The sequence below is a fragment of the Oryzias melastigma genome, linkage group LG17 (genome assembly GCF_002922805.2).
Source record: "Oryzias melastigma strain HK-1 linkage group LG17, ASM292280v2, whole genome shotgun sequence".
NCBI classification, from domain to species: domain Eukaryota; kingdom Metazoa; phylum Chordata; class Actinopteri; order Beloniformes; family Adrianichthyidae; genus Oryzias; species Oryzias melastigma.
Genome location: NC_050528.1, coordinates 26,897,934 through 26,903,063, shown reverse-complemented (window position 1 = coordinate 26,903,063; position 5,130 = coordinate 26,897,934). Strand labels below are relative to the sequence as shown.

At 35.5% G+C, this 5,130-nt stretch overlaps 1 protein-coding gene across 2 annotated transcripts in view; it reads right to left on the bottom strand.

Moving 5' to 3' along the window:
• The window catches only part of LOC112147057, a 4,626-nt gene extending 4,184 nt beyond the window's left edge, over nt 1-442 (bottom strand). For both annotated transcript variants that reach the window (XM_024273158.2, XM_024273159.2), the window contains exon 1: nt 291-442. The gene's annotated coding sequence lies outside the window, so the exon portion shown is untranslated. The remainder of the gene's footprint in view (nt 1-290) is intronic.
• Nucleotides 443-5,130: the final 4,688 nt, after the last annotated feature.

Sequence of the window (5,130 nt, the reverse complement as noted above, 5' to 3'; positions counted from 1 at the left end):
AAAGCCGCACTTCAAAATGTCAACCTGCTGCAAAAGTTCTGCAGATGAGAAATTCAACAACAGTTTGACTCTAAACTTAGCATTCCATTCAACTCATTTAATAAAGTTTGTTGGGAGAATTAGAGTGACAGAACGCATAAACGTTCAGTGCACATGCATTGTGTTGAAGCAAAAGACAAGAAATACTACTCAGCACATGCAAGACTCATTTCTAGACAAAATACAAGAAGACTAGTGTTTGCTTTTGAAAATCTAATGTAATTTCCAGTAATAAAAAAATGTCACTTTACCTTTCCAAGTGCTTGAAAACACAAATCCACCAACAAATAAAAGCCTGAAACAAACAGCAACAGACACACCAGAGATGAAGCAGCTGCTGATCACACAAGTGTGTGGACTGCAAGCTAATTTGAAGCCTTGTGGCCAATCAGATTTGCAGCTGAGGATGCCATGATGCTTTTCTCACACTAGATGGAGCCTTCGGTCTGACAGGAAAAAAAAAAAAAAAAAAAAGAAAAAGCTGCTCTGTCAGACATTTTAGAGGGAGCTCATTAAATCCATTTGCACAAGCTTTTTGCTTTGACCTGCCTGTTGAGGCTTGGCCACATTTTCAGACAAGAAGACAGGGGTAGAATACATAAAACGCCGTCTCACAACAACAAGGCTCATGGGAATGCTATCAGTGTTTGGTTTTGACAGAGAATAATGTCCTCTATATAAGGCTCCACACACACACAGATACTATTCGTACCCTTCAGCAACTCTTTATGTAAAATTATACGGTTTAATCAAAGAGCAACCCAGCAGACATGGAATTTAGTACTAATGTTATACAACTTTTAATGCAAACTATGTCATTGCAATCCACTGAAACAAATATAATACATACAAATTCCTCAATACTTTATTGACTTATTTTGTGCAATTAAAAAACTTCAGTGGACTAGAAAGATAACAGTTTATCTGCATAGATATTATTATTAAAGGGGAAAAATATTGAAATGTGTATTAAAATAATCATATAATGTGGTTTTGTCACCCGTAGTTTTTAAATACAAATTAAAAGGTGCATAATCTGTTGAATGCATCTCACGGATCATTTACAAAACAACTACTAAGTGGTTTAAATCTGTGTTCTTGATCAATATTAGCACATTAAACACAGGAGGATTTATTTCCAGGCTCACCTTCAGGAATGACAAAGTGAAGAGATCCCAAGAAGGCTTTTAACAGAGGTTTTATTTTAAAGAGGAGTGTATGTTCCCCTGGGGTAACCTGATGGCACTCTGTGGTGCACCATGTTTTTCTTGTGTTTGTTTATTTTAATGCTGCTAAAATCTTTCTGTGAAACACTTCAAACTGTATAAGAGAGTTGCTTCACAATAAAAGTTGTCTTGTGTTGGTTAAGGCTTTTAACATCATTTAGCAAGGAATGCATCTTTTAAAAAATGGGCTCGGAATCACTAGTTCATGGGTGGACAAACTTCTTACACATGGGCCACAAAGGGTTCTAAAATTGACAGAAAGGCCTGACCAAAAGTTGATCCGTGGAGTGTTTCTGGCAATCCACCTCATAAAAGTGATAACATGGAATCTGGACGAGAACATGCTTTCATTTTGATTGAAAATTGATATCAAAACAGAACGTTTTGGAGTTTATTATTTCAGAATTTGTGGGTTTTGTTCTCATTTTAGTAACCAATGGACCAATGGGTCCATGTGAGTCCAATCGGCTCCTAAATAGAATTAGAGTGAAAATAAAACATTATAAAGGATTATTAATTTATTCCAGTTTTGTGGGCCCGATTAAAGGGTTTGATGGACCACATATGGGCCTCATCCCACCCCTGCATCGGTTTATCAAGTTGAAATTGACTCAGAGTATAACTCTAAGCCTCTTTTGTTGATAATAATTAATATAAAGATATCTTAAGATATGAAGTATATGTGTGGTCACACTGTAAAAACATGAACACGTGTAGTTTAAAAATATAGAAATACTTTTTTCCCTTTTTGCAATGTACTGTTAGACTTCAGTTTTTGCCACCTGTTTGTAGGTATTATGATTACTTTTGTTACTATATTTGGATAAAAATCCTGCGCAGATGCTTCTACCAACATTTGGGAAAGAGCGGGCTGTGTAACCTCCAGTGTGGCTCAGCGGTGGGATGCACCCATGACTGTCGCGAGGCGTCTGCTCAAGTTCATGACAGATAACTTTATCTCCTTCAGCCACAGACTCACATGGACCACATAGACTCAGAAAATACAACTCAGTCCCCTTAAGACACCTGTTTCTACTGAGGTAGACAGCTTTGAAAATGTAACATATCAATGTAATCGTGTCATTTGTTATAAACTGATTGTAGCATCAAACTGGGACTGCTGACTTCCTTAATCTGGAAGTAAAAAGAGTTTGTTTCATCTGTAATGTAAAGAAACAAAATGCAGAATTCCATTTCTGTCTAATAAATTTTGTTTAGTCATAATGAGTCGTTCTTAAAGAATGGTCGGTGAGTTTGTGCAGAGCTGAAAGGCTGGAAGTGTGTGATAGTGAAGTGAGATCCACCCATACAGACGTCAGTGCAGGTCTGTGATCATTTTAAAACATGATCACGGAGACCATTTTTTCAACGTCATCGTGACAGAAACATTTGTTTGAGTAATGTGGGTATGATCCTGAGCCTGTGATATTAAAGGACCAAGTGTGCAAGCAAGTTGTGCAAAAACTTGATGAAAATATGATTGTTGGTCATATTTATAAAGTTGTGGCAGCAAAGGGGAGTTCATCTGCATGCCTGGTTGCAGCAAAAGAGGACAAAAATCGCCTTGGATGCAGAGGATCACTTGTATCAAAAGTAAAAAATTAAGCAAAAAGGGTTGAAACTAATTACTGAAGTGTCAGACTTTCATGACAAAGATGCAGTTAAATGATTAACTCTAATCACTTCTTTGATCACAAATGTATAAAACCATGCACTTCTGCAGGAGTCTACAAACTTTCAACACTTAGAGACATTTGGGCCGATTTTACCAACTAAAACACAGAAGGAGCCAAAAAGTGTTGCTTATTTTTGCATAAATAAAACCTAAAAATAAAAATAAAACGATATCTATTTTAATAATTTAATAATAGTTTTTCATAGAGGTTCACATGATTTCCTTTCAAAATAAAAGACACCTTGACCTTCATTGGACCATCAGAAAATTAATAGTGGATGAAAAAGCATTCATTTTACAATCTGTGGTGCATCTCAGCCAGAAATGTAACTAAATCAGAGCTATTTATGTGACCCGTAACATGTTTTTCAAACCATAATATGCACCTAAAATCATTGAATTTGTTCAGAAATGTAAATAAAAAAACTGCCTTATAATCTGTTTCACCTTAAGTATGAATTTTAATTTTGCTTTCTGACCTCAAATTCAAATTCTGTGATAAATGATGCTAAAAAATCTGTCAGTGTTTTAGAACGACTTTGGAAACTACAAAAGATTGTAGGATGCTTAAAGAATTATGGGTATTGTAGTCAGCAGCCTTGCTGAATGATGCTTGCAGCCCTTTAACTGTTTGTGAATGAGTTAAATAAAGTCTGAGTTGGTTTACTTTCATACTTAATTTACATTTTTTACTTTCCAGCTACTTTTAGAAAACAGGAGGACGTTTCTGCTTAACAGAAATCCTTCACTTGATGTATTGGTTATGTGATTAAAGGCTGTTCTTCAACAGTTCATTTGGGTATGGGTTAAAATAATCAATTTGATTACCTCTCTCTGTTTATGTCAGTGATTTCATCCAGTTTAAGAAATCCCACATTCGTAATCTGAAATGAAAAGCAGATTTTTCATCTTTTTCGCTATTTTATTTCTTTGTTTTGCATTTTCTCTGATCCTTGAAACCTGAACATGATGCAAACCAGCAGTAATTGATATTGTAGTTCCTCAAATGTCCTCTGGGGGCTGGACGCAATGGATAGCAATTTTTAATTGACTCCAATGGTAAAGTCATACTTTACATCTAAAATAAAGACCACACTGACAGTTGTAAAAATAAATAAGCAAAAACATAAAACTTTTTGGATGTTTTGAACTTTATTGGGGTTAGGGTGGGAGAAAAGCCACCAGCCAATCAAATCATGTGGGAAAATTTGACAGGTGACAATCAACTACAGTCACATGTGTCACAGTGCCACAGTGAGGCGACCTAAATGTATGTTTTTTTGCAGAGGTTTTAAGAAATGTATATAAGTCTTTGGTTTCTTCATTTTTTAATTTTTTTTTTGTAAAGGCTGAGTGTGGTTCCTTCCTGCTGGTTCCTGCCTGCACTTACCTAATCAGTTCACCTTTTCAGGAGCTTTTTTGAGTCATCAGAGCTCGTCTGGTCTGTTTGCTGTTGACCTTCTCATAATTCACTCTGTAGAAGAGCGGCTCACTTTGCATCCTTTCTCTTCCGTGCTTCAAGTTCCTGGCTGGCATGGGATTCAAAAATTATGTTCAACACGTTAATATTTATTAACGCAAAATTGATGGCACCACTCTGAGCAACAGTCTTACTCTATCCATAAGAGGTGCAGTCATCCACAACGTGCATTAAAACACCTCATTGGGTTCTTTTCCCACGTATACTGTGGTTATTTACAAAAGAAATAAGTATTCAATCTGTTTTTAGTACTTTAATCATGTTATTTTTTTGATTTGTATCGCTTTTTGCATGTTGTCATGTCATGTAAATTTCATTTTGTGATTATTCACAGATTGATAAATGGACAGCAAATACTGTAATTTGAAAAAAAAATTAAATAAGCGCAATTAATTAATTTTTCCTCAGGTTTGTGATTAATTATTGTAAAACATTTTTATTGATTTTCAGCCCTAATTTTTTTGTCTTTCACCCATTGATTGGTGTTTTGGTTTGTTCTCGTATAGTTTTTTTGGCTGCATTCTTCCAGAATCGGAGTCCACTTCATCCTTTTACTGTAAAAAAATCAGTATAAATCCCACCATCCCTGATGATGTTTGAATGTATAATTGCATGCGTGCAGAAAAGGAGATAGAAGTGTTCAGGTTTCAGAGTAACATATTGTCCGAGCAACATTCTTATACGACATTATTGTAAAAAGAAAAGGAGAT